The sequence below is a fragment of the Ambystoma mexicanum genome, chromosome 10 (assembly GCF_040938575.1).
Source record: "Ambystoma mexicanum isolate Mex_15411 chromosome 10, UKY_AmexF1_1, whole genome shotgun sequence".
Lineage (NCBI taxonomy): Eukaryota > Metazoa > Chordata > Amphibia > Caudata > Ambystomatidae > Ambystoma > Ambystoma mexicanum.
The window spans coordinates 690041229-690068078 of NC_090932.1; the positions used below are offsets into that span (position 1 = coordinate 690041229).

Below are 26850 nucleotides of genomic sequence, written 5' to 3' on the forward strand. Positions count from 1 at the left end.
CCCGGCTACTTGTCCGTGCACCCTACTCCGCAGATTTTGGTGGTGCAGGCGGCTACGGCCCCAGCAAAGCAGGCGTCGTACCCTACCATCCCTCCTGATAACGACGACAACCGTTTTGACGGTTGGGCAAAGAAAGTGTTTTCTTCAGGGGGTATGGCTTTGAAAGCAGCCAACTCTGTGTGTGCCTTAGCCCGTTTCACTCACACTCTGTGGAATTGTGTTTCTTTAGCGGCTGAACATATTCCCGAAGGGTAGGAAAGGGATAGCTTTCTTGCCCTTGTACAGGTTGGCAAGGTTGCCATGTGTGAATCTGTTCAATCGGGTCTGGACGTGGCAGACTGTGTCAGCCGGTCCATGGCGGCGAGCACCGTGATGCGCAGATTTGCGTGGTTGCCGAAGTCGAGTTTGCTCCTGATGTACAAGCCCGGCTTCTCAACATGCCCTTTGATGGTGAACATCTTTTTGGCAGCAAGGCTTACGAGAGCCTTGAGAGATTTCAGACCACCAAAGCTGCAGCGAAGTCATTGAGCGCTGCAGTTTGCCAATCTCTGCCTTTTCGTCCTAGGGGACAGCATTGGAGGGGAGGTTCCTTTCGATAATACTCTACCTTTGGTAGATCGAGGGGAGCTGCAAGTGAAAGGGGCCAACGTAGGAGTACCAGAGGTGGAAAACAGCGTACTCGAGGTGCCAAGGCCGCTCGGGCAGTTGCCTCTTTGCCCTCAGGCACTGCCACAGCCGCTTCAGCTCAGTCATGAGGCCATGTCCCATGGTTCGCCGGTTGGGGGAAGGCTGGCGCAGCATCTTGTAGAATGGCGTGCCATTACTTCAGATGTGTGGATTCTGGAGATCCTTTCCGGCAGAGGCCTCACGACAATCCACCAGGGAAGCTCTCTTTGAAGAGTCTGGATCTGCTCCTTGCGCAGGAATTCAAATCCCTGCTGGTGAAAGGTGCCATAGAACTGGTGCCTGTAGCGGAGTGGAACAAGGGATGGTATTCCCCATATTTTTTGATCCCGAAAAAAGACGGGGGATTGAGACCCATCATGGACTTGCGTGGTTTGAACAAGCTCCTCAGAAAGGACAAGTTCAAGATGGTCACTCTCTCTCAAGTCCTCCAGGCCCTTCAACTTCAGGACTGGTTGGTGTCTCTCGACCTCAAGGACGCTTACGTGCTGATTTATCCCAAGCACAAGAAGTACCTGAGGTCCGCGGTTGGTGACTAGCACCTTCAGTTTCGAGTCCTGCCATTCGGATTGACATCTGCCCGAGGGTCTTCACCAAGCTCATGGTGGTGGTGGCAGCATATCTCAGGAAAGGGGGGATTCACGTCTACCCCTACCTGGACGATTGGTTGATCAGGGCGCGCTCTCCCGAGCAAGTCCTGGATCATCTGTCAGTCACCTGCCACTCCCTTCACAGGCTGGGCTTCTCCCTCAACTTAAAGAAGTCCCACTTGACACCTACCCAGCGGCTCCAGTACATCAGAGCAGTGCTCAACACATCCCTGGGGCTGTGTTTGCCTCCCCAGGCGAGGGCTTCTCACTTTCTGCAGATGGTGAACAAGTTTCAACATGCCCAGAGTCTCCCGGCGTTCGAGTTCTTGATGTTGCTCGGCCTCGTGGCATCCTGCATTCTCCTGGTGCCAGAGGCCAGGCTGCGGATGAGATCTCTGCAGTGGGCTCTCAAGATGCAGTGGTCACAGTACTCCGGCAGGATGTCGGATCCCGTTCGGGTGCCGCCCTCGGTCGCCTAGGATCTTCTGTGGTGGGCCGTCGAAGGCAATCTGATGAAGGGGGCTCAATTTTGGCTACCCTGGCCAGAGGTGACGATCGTGACGGACGCATCCCTCATGGGATGGGGAGCTCATGCCAACAAGTTGACAGTCAACGGTCGTTGGTCTCCGTCGGAGTCCAGACTTCATATCAATCTGTTGGAGCCGAGGGCTGTCGGGCTAGCCCTGAAGGCTTTTCTGCTGTCTGTGCGGGGGAAGAATGTCCTGATTCTGACGGACAATACAGTGGCCATGCACTACCTCAACAAAAAGGGGGGGCAGGGTCTCTTCCTCTGTGCAGAGAGGCGATGCAGCTCTGGTTCTGGGCCATCCAGCAGGAAATTTCGATCTCGGCAGTTCATCTGGCCGGAGACGAAAACGAGGCGGCGGACGCTCTGAGCAGGCAGAGCATGGTCTCTCACGAGTGGGAGCTGGCTCAGGAGATTCTCCTGGAAATCTTCGCCCTTTGGGGGACCCCACAAGTGGATCTCTTCGCCACCAGTGTCAACCGGAATTGCGAGAGATTCTGCTCGCGGGAATTTCCGCCAAGAGGAGCCTTAGGGGACACTTTCGTAGTGGACTGGGCCTTCCCACTGCTGTACGCGTTTCCTCCAATCCCCGTCATTCCGCAAGTGCTACGGAGGTTACGGAGGTTCGGTTCCCGAATGATCCTCATTGCTCGGGCATGGGCCAGGAGAACGTGGTACCCGGACCTTGTCGATGTGTCCATCTGCCCTCCACGCTGTCTTCCCTACAGAGACGATCTGCTCTCACGGGAGGGGGGTCAGGTTCTCCATCCAGAATCAAGTCTCTCAACCTTCATGCGTGGCTTCTGAAAGGTTGAGGTATAAGGATTGGGACCTCCCTGAAGATGTGATGGAGGTGTTGCTTTCGGCCAGAAGGCCTGCAACAAAGTCCCTGTACCGTTGCCGTTGGAGAAAGTTCTGCGACGGGTACAGGGTTAAGTATGTGGATCCTTTTTCATGTGCCGTTCCTGTGGTTCTGTCTTTTTTGCTTTCGTTAGCCCACAAGGGCCTGCAAGTGTGTACTATTAAAGGTTACCTGGCGGCGCTGTCCATATTTAAGCGGTCATCTGAGGAGTGTTCTTATTTTAAGATTCCTTTGATTTCTCAGTTTCTGAAAGGGCTCACTAATGTGTTCCCACCGTCACCTTTCCAGGTGCCCGGTTGGGATTTGAACCTGGTTCTAAAATTCCTAATGGGATCTCCGTTTGAGCCTTTACATTCTTGTCCTTTGAGACTGTTGACCTTTAAAACTGTATTTTTAGTTGTGGTTACTTTCGCTCACAGAGTAAGTGAGTTGCAGGCACTATCCTTCGCGATCTGAATGACACTTGGCCTAGTAGGATCGTTTTGTCTGTCTTACTGTTTTTCCCTCGCCTGCCTCGTCGCGCCTTGAAACACTTATGTATAAGCGCGTTTTAAATACCATATCATATCATCCGCTAAGCCACCTTTCATGGTGTTCCATAAGGACAGGGTTGTCCTTAGGGTTCGTCCTTTTCTTCCGAAAGTTGTGTCGGAATTTCATTTAAGCCAGAAGGTCCTTCTTCCGGCATTCTATCCTCCTCCGCATCCTGGTAAGGAAGAGGAGAGGCTCCATAGGTTGGATCCAAGGAGAGCTTTAAGTTTCTACATCTCACGCATGTCCCGGGTCAGAATGGATGATCAGCTCTTTGTAGGATACGCTGGAAGGCGTTTGGGACAAGCTGTTACTAAGCAGACTTTGTCTAGATGGATTATCTTGACAATTTCTGAATGTTACCGCTTGGTGGGTAAGGACCCTCCGGTAGGCTTACGGGCCCATTCTACTAGGGGTGTGGCTGCCACTACTGCTCTGCAGAGGGGTGTTCTCATTCGTAACATTTGTGAAGCAGCCACATGGGCCTCTGTCCATACTTTTGTAAAACACTACTCCCTGGACTCTATCCATGGGCAAGATTTGGCCTTTGGCAAGGCGGTCCTCTATTCTGCAATTTAATTGGGCATTCTAAAATTCGAAATTCTTTTCCCACCTCCATACGTTGGTACTGCTTTGGGAGTCTGTCATAGATGTGGAATACGTTGGAGGAACCAATCCCCTCGAAGAACAAGTTACTTTCTTACCTGGTAACGTTCTTTCGATGGGATGTTCCGACGACGTATTCCACATCGAACCCTCCCAGCCTGCCCCTCTACAGAATTTCTTATGCGATTGCAGCTTACGTTTCCGCAAGGCTTTCTGTAGTCATACTGGCAGAAGATTGGTGCGACACGTTCTGGGGAAAAAACTACAACTGAGGCTACGGGCGTCGTGCGTCCTACGTATAACATCCGGTGATGTCGGCTCGACAGAGGCCCTCGAGGTCAGCGTATCGACGTCATTGACGCAAGACGCCGAAAATTTTCTGAAGCAGCACAGCTGTGGTGATTACCTGTCATAGATGTGGAATACGCCGCAGGAACATCCCATCGAAAAAACGTTACCAGGTAAGAAAGTAACTTGTTCTTCTGTACACAAGACACGCAACAGTGTACCCCTCTTAAGCAAGACCGCAGCAGGCCTTGTTGGCCCACATACCCTGTTATCAAGCCAGAGTTCAGATAACAGTCTGGAAGGTCATGAAGCTGTTAAGGATGACTGCCTCATGTATTTATATCTTGCCTCCAGCACGACTAAACATGCACACGCTTCAACAGTGGCTTTCAGACCAATGGTCTCAAATGTTTGGTGGATGGGGCGAGCTAGTGGTGGTAAGCGGTCTACAGTGGTGGACAGAGGCATACATGCTAAAGGGCAGAGCGGTCAACATCCCACAAGTAACCATCACTACAGAGGCCTGTAAGGACGGCTGAGGAGCCCATTATCTTACACTCACCACTCATGTGATAGAGCTTTTAGCCATGTAGGAGGCACTTAATTCATTCCGGAACCAGCCCAGAGCACCAAATGCCCAGGCTTTGCATACAGGTATCCACAGAAGGGGTCACTAGGGAATGTATTATATATGAATTGTTCTGGGGAATTTATTTATGCTTACCTGCCCTCCCCTCCCCTCCCCTCCCCTCGACTCTCCTACTCCACAAGATAGTGCACATACAGTTAGCTTTGATTCTCATTGCACCAATGTGGTCAAGGCAGCCTTGGTACCCCCCACCTCCTGAAGTTGGCAGTTCATCCACCGGTGAAACTCAAACCAATTCACAACTTACTGACACATCAGCAGTGTTAAATATACTTAGACCCACACAAGTGAACTTGCCAGCATGGCTCCTGAAGTCATTACGTTTGACCGTTTATAATTGTGTCAAAGATGCATGAATATCTTAACAGTGGTGTGAAAGCCTAACGCCAGGCACTGCTACTACAATAAATGGAAACTGTCTCATCTGTTCAAAATCATCAGTCAATCCAATTGACTGCACTCTAGCACATATAGTCACATATTTGCTGTACTTACTGGGCTCAGGATTAGTTGTATAATTCTGTTGAAGTCTGCTTGCAGCACTGGCAGCATAAGCTTCTTCTCAACAGAAAATCTCATGGTGGAAAGTTCCCGCTGTTAAAGCTTGTTGGGTTAAGCTCTATTACCCACTAATCTCTCACATTCTCTGCCTGGCTGGGTTTCTTAATATGGTGCTGCAAGGGCTCATGAGGTCCCCCTTTGAACCAATGTATAAAGCATTGTTTAAAGGCCTCACTGAACTGTAGGCTTTATTAGGTACTGAACCGTTTGTCACGATTCATAAACCTAAGGTGGTTCTAAGAACACATCCATGATTCCCACCGAAGAACAATTCAATTCCATATTAACCAATCAATTGAGTTAGCAGCTTCTTCGCTAATCCGTACAACAGAGCGAAACAAGTGCTTCACACACTCGATGTAGGTAGGGCAGTCACATATTACCTTTGGAAAACCAAGGACATTCGTAAGACAAATCAATACTTTGTCTCTTTTGCTACAAGTTGAGAGGGGGATCTAGTCATCAAAACAACCATTTCCAGGTGGATTGTCAAGGGCATCTAACTTTGTTACATGTTGGCACATAAAACACTTTCATTCACCCCTAGAGCTCATTCCGCTCACAGCACAGGCCCAATGCTAGCTTTAATGACTAATGTACTGTGGCAAATCTGTGGATGTTGTCCTGTTTACGCTAGGTGGGGGGGGAGACCTTTCCCCATGGGGCCAGGGTGATGCGTCCACAGTACAATAGTCCCCCTAGGGTTGGTGCACTGGGGGAGGATCACATGGGAGAGGATGCCCCTTATGGGGTTAGGGACGACCAGTCCCAGAGAAAAGGGTATTCCTTTGCTTTAGTAGACCCTTCTTCCCTAAGCCAAACTATCCTTCCCTGATTCCCAGTCAGTGCTAATGTCTTCTATTGTGAGGTCAACCAACCTGGTATGTCACATCTGACTAGCAGCCTTGAAAATACCAATTGTTTCCCATATAACTCCACTACAAGTACTGTGAAGGAGAAGATGACCAGGAGTATGAAGATCACTCCAGAGAACCGAAGTGAACAGTCTAGTCGCTCACCGCATTTGATTGGCCAAGGGAAATACAAAACAGCTGAGGGAGACCAACATGGAGATAGCCATCCTCTAACGAGGAAGCCCGGGAGACGCTTACCCGGAAAACAGGGTACCGCAACAGGAGACGCTGTGCACAGAGGCAAACGGGAGCGAGAAGGTAGTCTAATGAGGAGCTCCTTTGCACGCTGCCCGAGCAAACCTCTGGGCGTCCCCAGACCTGGCAAGCCACCACAAAGCAAAGCGCCATCCCGACAAGGCAAAAGAGACTGGCGGAGCGACTGCCAACGAGAAGAGAAACCAGAGTGCAGATTGACCAGCGGAGAAAATCCAGACACCCACTAGAATTAGCCCACCCGATTTTTCGCTTTCAAGCTAATTCAACCAAGAATTCTGCTCCAAATCTACCTTCTAAGAATGAAAGGAAGATCTTACGGTTGCATGAAAGCAAAACCATCCCAAAATTTGACTTCCGTGACACCAGCACCAATTTGAAAGCAGCTTCGAAGTCAGCCAAAACCCAAAACCAGCAGCGAATTTTGAAATGAGAGCTATTCTGTGCAGCAACCCTCAAGCAGGGTCAACACAAGCTCACCCAACATCTCCTCAATCCCAACCTAGCCTAGCAGATGGGCCTGATGATTCAATAACGATGTAAGATCTCATGGAAGTGAGCCAATATACCAATGAGGACTCAGAAACAGAACTTATTGAACAACCTAGTTGGAAAAGAAAAATTGACTCTAACATCTCTCCGCGGCCATTGGCCGCATCTATAAGAAAATCGGCCATCAGTGAGTCGGGCTTCCCTATCTTCTTGACTATGAAAGAGAAACGTACAAAGCTGATGAGCGAAGGAGTAAAGTTAACTAACTTCTCACAACCAAACCCGACAGAACAATCTAGGAAAGATGTACCCACCCAGTCCGGAAGGGAAAAAAGGCATAGCCACGAGAGTTCAGCAGGTCGAAAGTTAAGTCATAGTAATGGCTATAAGCCAACATCTTACGACCACAATCAATCTACCAGGAAGTCTAAAGAAGGGAGCAAACGAGCCGTTAAGGGCTCTGTCCATGGCCCACCAATCTCAGCTTTTTGGCACAATCCCAAATAAACAGACACAAGACACTCTAGTCTATTCACCCATAAATCCCACTCGACTCTTAACACTAGAAAAAATTCTAGATACTGGGGTCAAATCAATCTTGAAAAGAAACGCAATAATGCACCTGTTCCATCATATTCAGAACCTAAGGTCAATGCAAACAGAAGGCCTCAAAATTGTCGAATTTGCCCAGAACGGCCACACAGATCGCATATATTGGCACCTAACCTCCTCGACGGTCAAGCAAAAGCTACTTGACGCCAGGGAAAAACTCCTCAAGCTGGGGTATGATCTAAGAGAAACCAGCCTAAGTGACAGAGGTCTCGAAGATAAGGTCGTCACAAAAGTGCCATCCACTCACCATCTGTCACGGCAAAGGCCGAGCGCACAGGGAACAAACCCTGTGACCTCACACCAAAGTGCGATGGCTCGTAATACAGCAAAAAGCAGTTGTTCTACCCATTCTCACGAAAAGGTACCATTCGGCGGGTTTGAACGATCATCTCTCCAAGAAACCTTCAAAACTACTCGGGCAAAGGATCATCCAGTTCCATCAGTCCTCCCCAAGGGGCAGAACCAAACATTGATGAACACAGAGATCCAGACAGAAGACCACCAGGCCCACTGCATGAATTTAAAGTGACCTTCAGACATTTGCCATCTAAGGGCCATCATGTTTCTTTTCCTGACACTTATCCAACACATTTACAACTCAAAGAACAAACTAGATGGACCTGGGCATCAGAGGTGCCCTTAACCAAAGCAAGACAATAGCAACCATTGGAGAAATCTAAACACTGGCCCCAGATTATAGCTCTTTCCAAAGATCAAACACATTAGATTACGCTAGGATCCTGGAACACCAGAGGGCATAGACATTAAACATGGCCAGCGACATCAACTTGGGCGAGTTTGATTTACTATGCCTACAGGAAACCTTGTTAATGGACCCTCCTAACATAGACGGATACAACATATCCATTTCACCTGCAGCCAGAGGTCGTACGGGGTGACCCACTTCTGGCCTCTTGATCGCTGTTCGATCCGGCAGTTCCTTACGCATTGGTTAAACCCTTGTCGGCCACCATATTTCTTCAGGCGACACTGGTCGAATGGAATCGCTCAAGCTCAATACCGACGAGTGGAATGGAGGAGCTAATATTGGTACTAAACCTAGTGGAACCCTAATCGGCAGTCATCACAAGCCTTCATTGGCTCCATTGAAGCGGCCTTAGGCGACGCAAACACCAAATATGACATAACTCATACCATCATCTGTGGCGACTTAAACGCCACATGTCCATCCTTCGATAACAAACATCTAGCCCACCATAATTCAAAAGGCGGGCACATTCCCGAGTCGGAGCAGCGTGGAACTTCATGAATCAACTTCATGGACCTTCGAGACATGTATGATTTACATGCAATGCTATCCCCATCTAAAACAAGAACACCAATGTAGGAAAGAGATGGTTTGGGGACCACAATTGACGACATCTTTGTCTCCAGAGGCCTATTTTCGATCATTGACACTTTCAAGGTAATAAAAACCTTGAATAGTGACCATAATCTTCTACTCACGACCTGGCCTGATCCAAGACTGTCAAATCCAGTCATGAAGTCCTCTATTGAGGCCCATACCCAAGGCATTCACCTGAGACTGACCACAGAGGCACTTGGTACAATAGTGAACTAGTACTAAGCTCCAACCAACCAGGATCTACAGTTTCCGATGCAGCAAGAGTTCAACTATTGCACACTCTTGACGCCACACTATCAGAACTTTCAGCCCAGGAAAAACTCCTCATTCGAACATCTTCATGCCTATAACGCCACCTTGATTGAGAGGAGAAAATGCATGAGGAAAGCAAAAAGGCTTGCAAGAAGAATCCCAACAATGGCTAATCAAGAACTTGCATCAAAAACTTTAAGAGCTAACAAGCAATGGCTGGTAGGGTGTCGGAGGCAAATTTACCAACAAAACTCGGAACACATGCTCTGCGTCGTTCGCAGCAGAAGAGCCAAAGACTTTTGGAGTCTCATTAAATCCACGAGTCTACAGACGACCATCTGTAAAATAACGTCAGCGAAGCCAAATGGATCTCTCATTTTGAAGACCTCTTTTTTTCAACCTCAGGCTTGTCCCGAGACTGACCAGCCATTTGATTCGACTCACTGGGACATCGACTACGACAATGATGTGATCCTAAGAAAAATCACAGGCTTGAATAACTCAAGAGCTCCGGGCCCGGACGGAATCACCAATGTCGAGTTGAAACTGCATAGAGAGGTATGGGCTGAACTTATTTCGGAAATTATCAAAAGAAGTGCATCAAGGAAAACAATTCCTGATTCTTGGAAGACTGCAAATATCATCAACATTTTTAAAAAGGGAGACAAGACCAATCCAAATAACTACAGGCCAATAGCCCTTCTGTATACAATCAGCAAGATATTTTCATCCTTAGCCCTGGACAGATTCCAACTGTGGTCAAAAGAGGCGGGCTGTATTGAGAAACCCCAATCAGGCTTTGTCAAGGGCTTAGGCACGACGGCAAACATGATTATCAGTGCACTGAAAGCCAAGATCCTGACTGGACGCCCTCAAGTCTATATGACCTTTATAGACCCAACGCTTTCGACAGGGTGAATCAAAGTAAGTTATGGGCCAAACTGTCAAAATGGAACTGCCCAAGAACAATAACAGAGCCCATCAAAGCCTTATACTCTGGAACCACAATGAGGATGAGGCTGAACGATGCAGGCCATCTGTCGGCAGTTATTCGTACTTCATGAGGCATCAAACAGGGCTGCCCTTTGGCGCCCACTCTCTATAATGCCTATATGAGACATTGAAGACCTAGAGGCCTCAGCGTGATCCTTTCCACCAACAATAGGCGAGGAAAATATATCACGTCTACTATACGCGGACGACATTATCCTGTTGGATCAAATGGTAATAGGTCTTCAACGACAATTGGACAACATCTCAGCGGATCTAACTAAAAACGATCTTCAAATTAATCCAGTGAAAACAAAAATCTTAATCCTGGAAAAAGCTAAGAAAACGGCCCAATGCCACAATCACATATGGCGCCGAAGCAATGCCAAGGATCCCGGGTCAACTTTGGGCCCAACTCGAAGGTCTCTATTGGCAGAAAGTACTGAACTTACCATCCTCAACTCCTGTGGCATGTATTAGATGAGAATTAAGTCTGGTCTCATTGAAAGCAGTAAACAGCCTGCTGTTCTATAGAAAGATTCAATGCACACCTCACCCCAAAATACTGGAACTTCTCAAAAACAAAATGGACTGCAGCACGTACCAGTCATCAATCAGAAGGTGAACCAAGTTAAGAACTACTTGGTGACATTTCCTGATAGACATTTACGTGCCACCCTGCTGAAAGCCAGATTAAACATTCTAAAAACCAATGAGATCCTAAAAATCTGGGTCCAATCAACCGCCGACTGCTGCCGCTACTGCGAAAACAAAGAACAGACGGAGACCATTCGACACCTAATATTATCTTGCCCGGGCACAGCAAATGCCATACACATCTACATACAACACCATTTACAAAAATACGTCTTACACGGAGAAGAAGCATAGTGCCCAAACTAATCAGTGGTGACAGAATTCCACTTGCAATAGCTGTTGCCAAGATCATACAAGCTATTGGGCTGGATCAGGAACTCAGGGGGGCTACACAGCAGAACCAAACCTAGCGAAGAACTTTACTTTAGTTACTCACCAGACCCAGTACTTGCACTCAAAGAGAACTACAACTTATGTAACAAGTGTTTTTAACCCCCCTCCCCTTTCCAAGGAAATTGAGAATGTTTTCAGACTTTGGATTCGGAATCATTAAAATCCTCTCCTTTGTAAAAAATGGTTTGACGAAATTTAAAAGCAAATAAATAAAATTTAAAAAAGAGGCTAACATATGCATATTTCATTGGACTTGTCCCGTTAACCAGGTCATGCAAAATCAGGCACTTGAACTTAATCACATACATCTGATACCCATTCGCTATGGTAAAAGTCTTGAACATTTGAACGTCTTCGACATCAGTGAAAGGTCCGAGCCCAACTGAGGGTGCCCGGAAACATGAAATAAGTTAGGGGAAGGGAACCCCTGAAGAATGTGAAAGAAGCTTCGGTAAGGGAACCCCTGCAAGTGCTGTGATTGCGAGGTGCGAGCCCGGCTGATGGAGATCTACGTTGAATCAGGTACTTTTTGTTTAAAAAGCATGAGCCTGACTGAGGGAGACCTACGTGAACTTTTGTTGAACTCTGAAAGAACTTTTGGAAAGCTGGAATAAGTGACTTTAACATGGAAGGCCAAGCAAGCCCAGACCCAGGTTTTGAACTGCCTTTTTTTGCTAACCTGAGCCAGAGTGTGTCAACCTGTTTATGGGGGTCTTGTGCTTTCCAACGTGGGGAGGAGAGGTGACTCAGCCACCTTGATCTTTAATGTTATAACACTGACTTTCCTTTGCATACACATTCCCCTTTGCACAAATAGGGCAGGCATTAGGTTTTGTTAGCATAGGCCATTTTGATTTGACATAGACTGACTAGGACTGTGTTTTCATTATTATTTGATGGTAGAGAATACTTCCGTGATAGCTATAGGGCAACATAGGAGTTTTTTCAAACCCCAAGTCTTATAAAGGTTTTGAAACTTGTAACTTTTGTGCCAGTGTCATACTTGTGATACCATGCTTCCCTTACAATAGGTGATTTATGAGGAGCCATATCGTGTCAAGCGTTCATTTCATAGCACAGGACACTTGTCCTCCAGGTGTCATATGTGCACAATAGGTTTAGTGGGGCTTTTCCATTGGAAATCATGGAGCACTGTTGATCACAATTTTGTGCAACTTTAATTTCTCCAACAGAGATTTCAAAGGGAAACTCTGCTCAGGCACACTACTATTCATCAGGTGGCTTTTGCTGAAGACAAAGGATTTCAACTCGCACCAGAGAGGACATCTCCACTGTGGGGACTGAAAAAAGTGTGCCTTGTACCAGAAAAACACCATCACTGCAATGCTCGATGGTGACACCAAATACATTGCTACAATCAATTCAACTCACACAAGACACCAGCATTGCAAAATTGACTTGTGACAATGGATGCAAGTCTAAAACAAGTGCACCTCAATACAGGATAGGGCATAAGTAAAAGTGCCAAAGAGATACCTGAGCCAGAACATGACATGAACAATAAAATACTGAATAACAAGCCTACATCACACAGGAATAGACACCAGCTCACAGAAACTCAAACTGCAGGATTAAAACAAACACCTCAACCAGGACAAACCACCTGTATTAAAATATTGAAATACATCCTTCAGTGCAAGAATGGTGCAAGCACCCCTCACACAGGACACTGTCACTGCAATATGGAAAGGTAATCCTCAGTAGGACTGACACAAGTGCAACTTATATAGAACTACTGCGTGATGAGAAAAAAAAAAGAGAAAAAAAGACAAGACAAACAGATAGAGGTAAAGACAGAAGGGAACAAAGGATACAGCTATGGGCATAAAAATGGTAGAGAATTGATGGATGGGAGGACACATATTGCTCAAATTAGATAATGGCATTTATGGACTACGGGAAAGCGAGGCAGCCCGGGAGGATAGCTCAGAGGCAACATGCTCGCCTTGGAAGCAAGATGACATGCAGCAACACAGGTTCGATCCCCGGGTCCGAACTTAGAAACCTCTGGGTATTAAGCGCATTATAAATAACCTATCATATCATAAAGGGAGGAGCAAAAGAAAAGAGAAAGAAGAAATAATATACAAAGAAGAAAGGGACAAAGAATAGATAAGAAAAGAGAAGGAGGGATTGGAAGAGGAGAAACAAGGGAGGCAGAAGCCCAAACATTGAAAGTACGTAGGTCGCAATGAAGGCGAGAGGAAGGGGAGTTAAGGGAATTAAGGAGAGAGGAAGAAATTAACAGAAGTAGGGGATGAAAAGATCACAAAATAGACTATGTATGCCACAGAAGCATAGTGCCCATAGAAGTACAAGAACTATTGGAAGAAGAAAGAGGGTCACAACAGCCGCGAAGGGCGCTGCGAGGAATGCCGCGATCAGCTTGGGCTGGTGCGCAGCATACAGACGACATGGAGCAGAGTCTTGGGAAATTATACAGGCAAATGAGGGACAGAGAAAGGTATGAAGCTCAACAGAATATTGAAAATTCATGATTAAAGGGAACTGAAGGTAAATCGAGGGACATCATGACAGACAATCATAGAACAATGTTCTTAAGCAGGCTAGATCTTGACAATATAGTCGAAGATAACTGCCACACGAGCTGGGGTATAATGATGTCAGATGAAGAAAGAGGAGAATGAGAGGGCGCCCATGGATTTTCAAGGGAATGGAGCATAGATAAAGGGGTAAAATGGTCAGATTTAGAAGACCGCATAGAGAAAACACCAGAACCAACACCATATATTGAACAACCGCAAGCACAGTCACGTAGTGCGGGGGATATATTCCCACCTTATATAAGCAGATTAAGGGCATTGCCAGGGCAGAGACAACCAGCGAGAACAATGCTGCTTGGAAAACAAGGAGCATGCGTGGGTATGATTCTGAAACAAAATTGCTGCAATTGCCACTGTTAGAGAAAGCGGGGAGTCGACCACAATATATTCCATAGCCCCAGATGGATAAAGAGAATTTAAAGTGCACACTACCAAATTTAACTTCGGATGCAGGAAAATGGATTTCTGACTTAGAGAAAACAACGTCAGGAGCGACTTTAGACATCAGTGACATTAAATGCCTATTATCAGCCATCCTTGCCGAGAGAGCCGACAACGTTTGGAAAAGAGCGGGAAACCCGAAGGTCACTGCACAAAACACTGTGCATGATGGCGCGCCATTTAATAATTGTAGAGCAGATGTATGGCGATCACTCCAAGTACAATATCCTGATAGATCGGATATTGGGGCAATAATGACTAGGAAACTGGTAGAGACTGAATACCCCATTGCCTTTTTTCAGGACAGATGGAATTTGGAAACGCATGAATCATGGGATAAGACACTAGCATTATTTTATCATTTTGTGTCAAGGGCTGCCAGAGCCGGTGCAACGTCAACTAAATAAACAGGTAGGAATGGAAGCAAAGCCATGGCCAGAGATACAATTGGCAATTGTGCACTATTGTAGGATATTAAGGGAGAAAGACAAAAATAAAACAGAGGGTAGAAAGGAGGAGGCGAAGTTGGTGCAGAAAAAAGTATCAACTTACACCATAGAAGGAGTGTTATTGACAAACCATGAGGGAGCGATGGCACAAACAGTGCAGTTGCGACAGCAGAATAATACAGCATACGTGATGGATCGGAAGGGGGATAATTTTATGCCAAAAGGTAGAGGAAATGGGCCTCAAGGAGGAGGACTAGGCAGATTTAAAAACCGTCAAGGAAGGGCTCACACATAGGCAGCATTCACATGCTTTGCTCTCTGCACCGCCTTCTGACAGTCGTGCTTTCCAGCTGAATCGTATTTCAAAGGCTTCCCTTTGGCAAAGGTGGAAGTTGCCATGGAAACTGTATACCATGCCGTCTAGAGCGAAGAAGCTTCGTAGGTGTCGTGACAAATCAGCTGCTTCCACAGGCTCAGCGTACGAGCAAGCTCTGCCTTCCTACTGCTTAAATCTGGCATTCAGCAGTTCCACTGGGCTTCCAATTGTAGTGTTACTGAGACTTCTGTAATCACGTTTGCTTATTCTTGACTCGGCTACGGTTACTGTACTCGTTATCGCATACTCCTTGGCTACGACGCTCGAAACTTGTGTTGACATGGACCGCTGATGGACTCCCTTTGCCTCATGTTTTTTCTGGTTACGACGTTCTGAACTCTTGTATTAAAGCCGACCGCTGTTGGATTATTTCTCTGCTCCGTTGCAGCGTTTGCCACCGATGCCAATTGCTAGTATTTCGCTACTTGCAACAATTCAAATTAATAATTTCTTTCTTATCTGAAATACTGTATTCTTGATACCACAGTCCTACAGTAAACCCCCTTGCTTGCTACCACGCAAACCCCTTACTCTGATGTACAATACCCTTTTATCTGCTTCCCATCCAGCATAAAGCGTGGAACATCCGTTCTTGCACTTATCCTGAACCATCAGTGTTGTTACTTGTTTTGGAGTCCTGAACCATCAGTGTTGTTACTTGTTTTGGAGTTCTTATGGACATTTACAAGACATTCTACAAGACATAAGTGCACTCACAAACGCTTTGCTGCCTAGTGCACCAACCGGTCACTAGTGCGTTCCTTGTGCCGCCCGGGTTATTCTACCTATACTAACCTTCCTTTTTGATATAATATTTTCCTTACGTTGTACTGAACTAGAACTCCTTCTTGCGCCGATTACTCTAGAAGAGCTAGAAGAGGTGGTGGTACAACTACCCACTAGCAAGACCCAGGGGGCGGATGGGCTCCCCAGCGAATTTTACAAAATGTACAGGAATGAGGTACTACCTCCGCTGCTTGCAATGCTAAATGAGGCATTTGAGACCGGGAGGCTGCCTGAATCCTTAAGAGAAGCAATAATCATTCGCCTCCCAAAACCTAATAAGCCAGGCAAGGACTGCGGATCGTTCAGACCGCTATCGATGCTGAATCAAGATAGTAAAATACTCACATCGGTACTAGCACACAGAATGAAACGGATCATTAACAAATTAATACACCCTGACCAAACGGGGTATGTTCTGCGCAGGAACATATCCGACAACCTCAGACGACTTCAACGGGTCATCAAACACACAAAAGAAATCACGGAGGAGATGGCAATTGTATCGCTCGATGTGATGAAAGCCTTTAACTATGTCAAATGGCGCTGGCTGATGGCGGTCTTGACTCACTATGGGATAGGACCAGGGTACCTCAAATGGGTCAAACTACTGTACAGCGCGCCGCTAGCCAGAGTCAAAACTGGAGCCATCATCTCCGAAAGATGGCAACTGAGCAGAGGTACCAGACAAGGATGCCCTTGGTCTCCGATGCTGTATATTTTAGCGCTGGAGCCCCTGGCAATATACCTGAGGCAGCAGTACGAGGTAATAGGGATCGGAATAAAAGGGGAGTCGCATCTAATCCTGCTATACGCGGATGACAAGCTACTATACTTAAAATGCCCTGAAGAAAATCTCCAATATATTCTGGAAGTGATGGAGCGCATCGCGTCGCTATCTGGTATAGCGGTGAATCCCAGGAAATAATGCATATTCCCATTCGGGAGGTATTCAGGGGCCCCATGTGATCAACTACCGGTCTTGCAAATACCATGGGAACCAAAAACGTTTAGATACCTGGGGATAAATATTGGACGGGGCGCCTGGTTGCTACCTTGCTCTGCCCAGGTAGGTACACTTATATAAACAACACAATTGAGCAAGGTCATTGAGGTCTAACTGCTGAAATAGAAATACTGAATGCTGAGTTTATCAAACAATGACTCGGTGGACACAGGTTTTTTGAAGAAGTCTGTATACTGCAGTTCTTATTTAATTTGTGTGCAGTAAGTGTAAAAATACACTTGAATCTATAAGGCATAGGATATTCAACATTAAAACATAAATGGTGTAGTACCTGAATTTTACAAATCAAATGACAAATATTTGAAATGCCAAATTTTCTTGGTTTTACATTCTGTACAGGTCCCTTGGGAAGGAAATTAGAGAACTCAGAGAGGTAATAGTCAGGTCATCAGCACAGTTGTGTGAAAACAACCAAAAGTTGAACAACAACATAACCAAAAAGTCAACACAACAGTGTTTCGCCCATTAAGAGCTAAACTCGGGATGCAGTGGTATAGTAGGCCTTCATCTGGACGGAATATTCTTGTGAGTGAAGTATCTTATGTAGTCGAATCCGGGGAAGCACAATGGCTTAAGACATCTTAGTATCTATGTACACTGAGGAGGGCAGGATAATTCTACTTCTGCTGGGCGGCCATTCCTATTTGGAGCCTGTTAACTGGATAGAGTTCTAACAGAAGGCAACGCAATTAATGCGGTATGGAGTCCGAGAGAAACAAATGTGGTCCACAAGAATATTCTGTCCTGATGAAGGCTTACTATACCACTGCTTCCCAGTAGCAGTGGTATTGTTTATGTTGTTGTTCAACTTTGATTGTTTTCACACAACTGTGCTGATGACCTGACTATTACCTCACTGAGTTCTCTAGTTTCCTTCCCAAGGGAACTGTAGAGAATGTAAAAGCAAGAAAATTTGGTATTTCAAATATTTGTCATTTGATTTGTATAATACAGGCACTACACCATGTATGTTTTAATATCCTATGCCTTATAGATTCAAGCGTATTTTTACACTTACTGCACACAAATTAAATAAGAACTGCAGTATACAGACTTCTTCAAAAAAAACCTCTGTCCAACGAGTCATTGTTTGATAAACTCAGGATTCAGTATTTCTATTTCAGCAGTGATACCTGGGGATAGACTTTTATCATACAGTGGAGGTGGAACATCAGAACAACACCGAGAAAGCGGTACGGAAAATTGAAAATAGCATGAGGTTCTGGGCCAAGCTCCCCTAGGCAATGATGGGAAGGGGGGCGCTGCTGAAGATGGTAGTATTGCCTAGACTATTACATTTATTCAGTAATATACCATGCCTGATACCGAGGCGATTCTTCCTGAAGCTACAGAGCATATGCAGGGGGTTTCTATGGCATGGGAGGAGGAACAGAATTGCTCTTTGGATGTTGCAGAATACACACGACAAAGGCGGTATAAAACTGCCGAACTACGAGATCTATTACTTAGCAAGTCAACTGCAATATGTGGCCAAGTGGCTGTCGGAAGACCATACCTCAGAATCGAGATTGGTGAGATTATAATGTGCCCCGTTCTTGATAAAGGAAGTAATATGGCTGCCTAAAATAGAGATAAAAGAGCGCTCAGAGATGCTGGCACTGGGATGGGAGATATGGTGTAAAGCTTGTCGGGTCATGGAGAACCCGACACAGTGTTCTCCACAAATACCGCTGGTTGGACTGGCGGGAAGGAATGAGCAACTAATAAAGACAATTAGGAGGCACTGGGAACCGGTGGGAATTGTAACAATGGGAGATATATGGCAGGAAGGGGAGATAAAGGTGTTTGGGGGGCTGGTGGAGGAAACGGGATTGCATGCGGGGCAGTACATCACATATAACAGAATGGTGCGGCGGATTAAAGATACATGGGCCCTCATTACAACACCGGCGCTAAACCATGGTGCTATTAGCACCATGGTTGGTGCCGGTGTTGTAACGATTCCGCCATGGTTCAATGGGGAATTACCACCTCATTCCAAGGTTGGAGGGGTGGTAATTCCCCATTGAACCATGGCCCTTCCCCATTCCCATTTTTGCCCCATAGGGCTCTATGGGAATGGGGAAGGCGCTACTGTACTTAGCACCAAGGTCCCTTTGCGGGTCCCTACTTTAACGGCTGGTGTAGACCAGCCGTTAAGGTTGGGTCCCGCAAAGGGACCTTGTAGTAAGGCGCTAAGTGTTTAACGGCGCCGCAGCCTTTTACGGCGCCGTTAAACACTTAGCGCCAGGGTCGTAATGAAGCCCATGGTCAGAGATAACATTGGCTGAGCAACCTGATGCCACCATAGACACGATATGATATCGCAGAGGGAGGGCATGAGATATTTAGGTTATATGAACTTCTGATGACCAAAGGAGGTGACACAATTGAGACAGGACTGGGAAGAAGTGGGGGTACCAATGAGTGACAGGATGTGGGAGCGGGCACAAGGGTACCACAAAAAAGTATCCTGAAATGCGAGGCTACAGCAAATACAGCTATATATAACCCATAGAGCATATATGACTCCCCAAAGAATAGCCAAATTCAAGAATGCAGAACAGCAAACATGCCCTAAATGCGGGGAAGCTAATGCGGGGATGACACATATGTTTTGGGCATGCCCGGAAATTGGGAAATTTTGGAAGGAAATAGCCTACTGGCTTGAAGAGAAAGGGATGAAATTAGATGTCGAATCCGTGGGGGCATGTTTGATAGGAGGGTTCCCTAGGCCACGCCAACTAAAATATGTGAGCAAATTAAAGGACTTGGCATACATACTTGCCAAACGCAGAATAGCCATGGGATGGAAAGCATGTAACAGACCTAGAATAGAAGCTTGGTGGAGTGACCTACAAAAATGTTCCCAAGCTGAAACAGCAGTATGGCACGAAACCGGGAAAAGAGGGGGGGAAGAAGAGGCAGAAATCCTGACAGCCTGGAAGCACCTAGTGGCCACGCTATATTGACCCGCCCAAGACTGCTCAAGCGACAAGGATTCAGAGGAGGATACAGAAAGAGGAATCCCCTTAGTAGGAACAGGTGCAGAGCGAGAAGCAGAGTAGGCTTGGATGGGAAGGGGGGCAGCAGACTAGGAAGCGTTAAAGTAATATTAAAATGTTAAAATGTGTGTTGTAAGTTTGTTGCATTTTGTTTTGGTTGTAATAAAATAATAAAAATTGTTTTAAAAAAAAGAAAAAAAACGAGAACTCCCTCTTCTACCCAATTCAGACAAATCAGACCATCTTGGTAAGCTCAATCACTTTAGGTTGACAACTATGTTTTCACGCCCTGTTTCATTGAGTTGATGATATATCTGGTTTTCTATAGGTTCAGACCCTGCGTGCTTTAACCGCCAACCTTACGAGGTATTCTGTTTTGGTTAGATCTAGTTCCTTGTACTTGTAATCCTGACACTAGGTTTGACTTTAATCTGTTCTGTGTGGTTTTCTTACAGCATTGGCTTGGCGGTGCATGTGTTCCCCGCTCTTTTGTATGATCAACACCTCTGTCTGGCTACTACTAGAACAGCAGAGGGGTGCATCATAAAGAAGGGTTCCCCCATGTTGAGGAGGCCTGGATTCTAGGATTCTTGGTGAATTCAGGCTGACTGCTGATTCCGAAGGCTCTACTCACTGTTCCACTTGTGTGACTCGAGGACGTCTGAACAACGACCCGAGCGGATACTGTGTGGTGAGTAACAGAATTAGAAGCCAAAATAGATCATGTCAATTGAGTCTTCGGATGCCTTGGTACAGATTGTGCAAATGGTTACCGATTTACGGACCGACCTGACCAATGCGCATAAGGCGCTTCGTCAACGCATGGACACACTTCAGTCATTGGTAACCACTCCTGCCCCACAGGGTGTGGATGTTTCAGGGGCCACTGTCTCCGGTTCTGGTTTTCCAGCTCCTCGACCGGAGCACCTCCGGAGCGTTTCACAGGTGATCCAAAACAATACAGGACATTTGTTAATCAATGCAAATTGCATTTTCTATGCCCTCCTGCTTCTTTTCCTACTTCAACTACTAAAGCGGCTTTTGTACTGTCTCACATGGATGGTACTGCCGGTGCCTGGGCGAATCCATTGTTGGAATCAAACAGTCACGTATTATACAACTTTGATGCTCTACTTGCCATGATGAGCACAAAGTGTTTGACAACCAATATACCACACAGGCCACTAATTTGGAGCTTCTAAAACATAGACAAGGCAATTCTTCTCTCCTTATCTGGCTCGTTTCAATCAATTGGCCGCTGAGACAGGCTGGCCGGAGGAGAAGAAGACTGCTGTGTTTTATCAGGGTCTATCCAAAGAGCTGAAAGACATCTTGTCTACAGAACCAGTTGTTCCCACAGCGTTTGTGGAATAGCTTGATCTGGGCTGAATGACGAAGTGAAAAAAAACGAACCCTCCTTCCGGTATATACTGAGTCATCAGCTCCTCAGCTGCCTGCTCCAGAACCCATGCAGATTGGTGTAATTATGGTCCCATTGACTCCAGCTCAGAGGGGGTATCGAAGGTCCCATGATCTATGCATGTATTGTGGCGATTCTGACCATTTGCTACCTGAGTGCAACAAAAAACCTAAAAGAAAGGCGGGAAACACCAAATCCAAAAAGTAGACAGAGTCCCTGCGTCGGGAGGTCCTGGAATGGACTCACCCATTGATGGCCAAGCCCGGCTTTTTCATCTGCCTGTTACTTTCACCATAACATCGGGGGTTTCCTTTAAGGCCATGGCTATCATTGACTCGGGAGCCACAGGTAATTATATCGATCAGTATTTTGCTTCCTCATCTGGGATTCCTTTGATGCATAAAAAACAACCAGAGATGGTTAACGCAATGGATGGTTCAGTACTTGTCTCCGGTCTGGTGACCCATCAAACCATACCCCTAGTCATGTGTAACGATGAAGGACATTCGGAGGAGATCTGTTTTGACATCATTAAAGACCCGGCTTATCAGGTTATCCTGGGTATACCGTGGCTTCAATACCACAATCCCCCTATAGACTGGGCTTGACGTTTGATCCAATTCCCTTCAACGATATGCAACACCGAATGCATGTCAACACATGGTATTATCCCAGAGAGTCCTTGTAGAGCTCTAGTGGCAACCTCCTATCATATTGGGGCTGTCTCAAGTACCTCAAAGGTTCATATACCACCCGAGTACAACGAGTTCCTGGACGTCTTCGATAAAGAAATGGCCGAGGTACTGCCTCCACATCGGATATATGACTGTCCCATAGACCGAGTACCTGTGGCCAAAATCCCAGCTGGAAGAGTTTATTCTTTGACTTTGAAAGAAGATGCAGTATTAAAGGAATACATTGACAAAGTGCTGGCCATGGGCTTCATACGTCCTTCCAAATCCCAGGATGCCTCTCCCCGCTTCTTTGTTCCCAAGAAAGAGGATGACCTTAGGCTGCGCATCGACTACTGGGCCTTAAACTGCGAAGAACCAATATCCTCTCCCATTGATATCTGTTCCCCTCTATCAGCTAGGTGCCTCACAGGTGTTCACCAAGTTGGATCTCCAGCGCACTTATAACCTTGTCAGAATAAGAGAGGGGGATGAATGGAAGACCGCTTTCAAGACAGGGTACGGTCTTTACGAGTATCTGGTGATGCCTTTTGGGCTATTCAATCAGCCTGCTACATTCCAGGCCTTTATGAATGACCTATTCCGTGATGTTTTAGTTCAATACGTCGTGGTCTACTTAGACGACATTTTGATTTATTCCAGTACACAAATAGAACATATCCAGCATGTCTCTTCGGTGTTGCAGCGTTTGCCAGAAAACAAACTGTTCGTAAAAGCTGGGAAGTGCATTTTCCATGCTTTAGAAGTGGAATTCCTCTGCTATGACCTCACCAGTTATGGTATTCGTACAAGTACTGCTAACGTGAGAGCAATAATGGACTGGCCTGTACCTAAAACGGTGAAAGCACTTCAATCATTTCTCGGATTTACACATTTTTACAGGCGTTTCAACTATGGTTTCTCATCTACTACAACTCCCCTCACAGCATTAACCAGTGCTAAAGTTCCAGTTGTGTGGAATCTGGAGGCTCATGCTGCCTTTGATCAATTGAAGACGGCTTTCATCTCGGCGCATGTGTTAAAGCACCCAGATCCAGATCTGCCGTATTATGTGGAAGCAGATGCCTCTGGGTTTGCAGTGGGTGCGGTTCTTTCACAGGCGTGTCCTCACTCTGGAGAGACACATCCTATAGCACTTTTCAAGGAAGTTGACGATATATGAAAAGAATTACACTATCACTGAGTGTGAATTATTGGCCATCAGAGATGCATTCGCTGTGTGGAGACACAATCTGTTGGGGGCTCAGCATCCAGTCACGGTTTACTCGGATCATCGGAGTCTATTAGCCTTTCAATTGATGGAAGTGTCTCACGGCTCGACAGGCTCGTTGGCTTCTATTCTTTTCACAATATCAGTTTATCACCTACCCTCCTGCTAAATCCCAGGTGTCGGCTGATGCGTTGTCTCGCTTACATACTAAGGAACCTCCTCCTCAGAAAGAACTGCTCCTTCTTTTGCCTAACAAGGTGGTTTGTGGGTGCTCGGTTCAACCTCCCATGCGAGTCATCATCAAAGAATGGGTTTCTTTACATCACAGGGAGGTTATGGACCTTTGCCACGCGCCTGCCCTCCTAGCGCTTGTGGTCTTCATGGCAATTGCACCGCAATTGAATTGCCCAGCAGGTTTCCTACGTCCCCACCTTGACGGTCTAGTGTTCCGACCTCTGTCTCTCTGTTTCCTACTTTAGCTCTGCCCCCTCTTTCGGCTGCGTGTTGCAACCCCTTGAGTTCGCCTTCACTTTGGGTTAACGCACCTCAGTTTTCCACTTGCAGCTGCTGCTGCCTTCTTTCCTTGCACTTTCTTTCCATTCTAGCTCTCTTTCCCTTTCGCTGCCTTGCCCTCTGCCTTTTTCTGTTCTTCTTTCCTCTCGCCGACCTTGCTGCGGTGCCTGTACTATTGTTACGCTTCCCTATCTTCTGTTTCTGTTGTTCTTGACACTTACATTGTTTTTCTCTCCTGCTGTGTTACGAGATTCTGTCTATCCTTCAAGAGCTCTGTTTGTTACGGTGCTCCGCTCCTTCCCGGGTCCTCAGCTGAACAGGTTTTATTTCTTCCGGACACTTACCTTGTGTACCTCTCCTGCGGTACCTCAATACTCTGCCCATGCCACTAAAGCTTTGTTTGTCACAGGCGCTTCATTCCTACCGCTGTCCACAGCGGAACACCAACGGACTTCCTACAAGAGTTTTTTTTCTAATCTGCTAGCTTTTTTCCTCTTGTTTCTGACATTCTCAGAAGGGGGGTCCTGTGTTCTCCGACATTGCCCGGCGACACAATGGCTTCAATCTGAGGAGGGCCGTATCGCTACCAGAAAAAGAAGACCTACAGAAGGAAAAGAGACAAGAAGCCAGAGTTCCCTTCGGAAGGATCAGGTGAAGAGAAGGAGGAGGGGGATTTTACGGATTTATAGGATTCCATTGCCGAGAAGCCCATCACACCTGACACCTTAACCTTGACGTTGTCCAGGGTTTGCCGTTCATCCAGGGGCGGGTGTTTATACCGCCTGGGCAGGCTCGTACTATGGCTCTTCAGTGGGCTTATGACTCGGTGGTAGCCGCTCATCCAGGTCAACAGAAGACATTGGAAACCTTACATCGATGGTCCTGGTGGTCCACCATGTCTCGTGATGTTATGGACTACATTGCTACATGTGCAATGTGTGCTCAATGTAAATCCTCCAGGACTAAACCAGTGGGACTACTCCAACCCTTACCAGTCCCTTAAAAACCTTGGCAAATGGTGTCAATGGATTTCATAGTCGAACTACCGGAACTCAATGGTTTCAATACTATATGGGTAGTGGTTGACTACTTCACAAAGTACGCAGTTTTCGTTCCATGTACAGGCTTGACATCAGCATCCAGGCTGGCTCAACTCTTTATGGCCAACATATTCAGATACTTTGGATTGCCATCCATCATTGTATCAGATCAAGGGACTCGGTTTACCTTGTGTTTTTGGAAGTCTCTCACAGCCTCCTTGGGCATAGACGACAGATATTCGTCTTCCTACCACCCTCCGAAGAACTGTCAAACTCAAAGGGTTAACGCTACTCTGGAACAATATCTTAGATGTCTGTCTCTCCAGTTTCAACAATCATGGTATTCAGCCTCTTGTCAGGCCGGATTTGCATACAATAATTAATTCCACACCTCTACTGGAGTTTCTCCATTCTTTGCTCTACATGGTTTTCACCCTCCGCCTTTGCCTCTAGATCCAACCTTACCTTTAGATAATTCTGCTGCCCTTGTTTGTGTGCGAGACATGGATCAATTGCATCGGGACATCAGGTCTCATCTTCTACGTGCACAGGTGCGAGCAAAGAAATATGCTGATGCACTCCGTACTCCGATCTACAAAGTAGGCATGAAGGTGTGGTTATCTTCACGTCATTTGAAGATCCACGGCAAGACATCCTTACTGCCTCAGTTTGTCGGACCATACACAATCACTTCCATGGTTAATCCTGTTGAAGTCAAGTTGTCACTGCCAATCTCATGGCGTGTACACCCTGTGTTCCACGTATCCCTACTCAAGCCATCTGCCGGACACTCGGTTATCCTCGCGTCCTGTGCCAGTGGTGGTGGATGGTGAAGAGTAGTAAGTGTTGTGCATTTTTTGGACTGCAGATTGTCTAGGGGTACACTTCTATTTGGTTGATTGGAAGGGTTAGGGTTACGGCCCTGAGGACAGAACTTGGGAGCCTCTTGCTCATATACAATCCCCCGATCTCCTGCAGGCGTTCCATGCCACCAGGGGATTGCTGGCGTTTTTGGGGGCGGATGCTGTCACAGATAGGCAGCGTTCACATGTTCTCTCTCTGGACCGCCTTCTGACAGTCGTGCTTTCCAGCTGAATCGTACTGCAAAGGCTTCCCTTTGGCAAAGGTGGAAGTTGCCATGGAAACTGTATACCATGCCGTCTAGAGCGAAGAAGCTTAGTCCGTGTCATGTGACAAATCAACTGCTTCAACAGGCTCCGTGTACGCGCAAGCCCCCCCTTCCTACTGCGTAAAATCTGGCGTTCAGCAGTTCCGCAGAGCTTCTAATTGTAGTGTTACTCAGACTTCAGTAATCACGTTTGCTTATTCTTGACTCAGCTACGGTTACCAGACTCCTTATTGTATACTCCTTGGCCTCGAGTCTTTTCTGGTTACGACGTTGGAAGTCTTGTGCTAACGCAGACCTCTGTTGGATTCCTTCCCTGCTCCGTTACAGCGTTTGCCGCCGACGCCAATTGCTAGTATTTTGCTACTCGCAACAACTCACATTAATCATTTATTTCTTATCTGAAAGACGGTATTCTTTTTTTTTTAATAACAAGTTTTATTGGGTTTTTGTGCATGTATACAATCGATATCCAATCAAAACAATGAAAATAAAAGTGAAGATAAACATAACAATAAACATAATTTGCATACATCTGAATAAGGCATTGCGCATGGAAACTGAAAACTGTCTGGGCGCACATACTCATCCACTACGGATAGATACACATATGAAAGACGGTATTCTTGATACAACAGTCCGACAGTAAACACCCTTGCCTGCTACCACGCAAACTCCTTACTCTGACGTACGATACCCTTTTATCTGCTTCCCATCAAGCACAAAGCGTGGAACATCCGTTCTTGCACTAATCCTGAATTATCAGTGTTGTTACTTGTTTTGGAGTTCTAATGGAAATTGACAAGACATTCTACAAGACATAAGTGCACTCACAAACGCTTTTCTGCCTAGTACACCAACCCGTCACTAGTGCATCCCTCGTGCCACCCAGGTTATTCTACCTATACTAACCTTCCTCTTTATTATTTTATCCTTACGTTGTACTGAACTAGAACTCCTTATTCTACCCAATTAAGACAAATCAGACCATCTTGGTAAGCTCAATAACTTTAGGTTGATAACTATGTTTACACACCCTGTTTCATTGAGTTGATGA

At 46.3% G+C, this 26850-nt stretch overlaps 1 protein-coding gene and 1 long non-coding RNA gene across 3 annotated transcripts in view; one reads left to right on the forward strand and one right to left on the reverse strand.

Moving 5' to 3' along the window:
• Positions 1 to 26850, reverse strand: part of ZBTB38 (zinc finger and BTB domain containing 38) — a 360986-nt gene that overhangs the window by 264105 nt on the left and 70031 nt on the right. The window lies entirely within an intron of this gene.
• Positions 1 to 26850, forward strand: part of LOC138491656 (uncharacterized) — a 253298-nt gene that overhangs the window by 140802 nt on the left and 85646 nt on the right. The gene's annotated exons all lie outside the window — the stretch shown is intronic.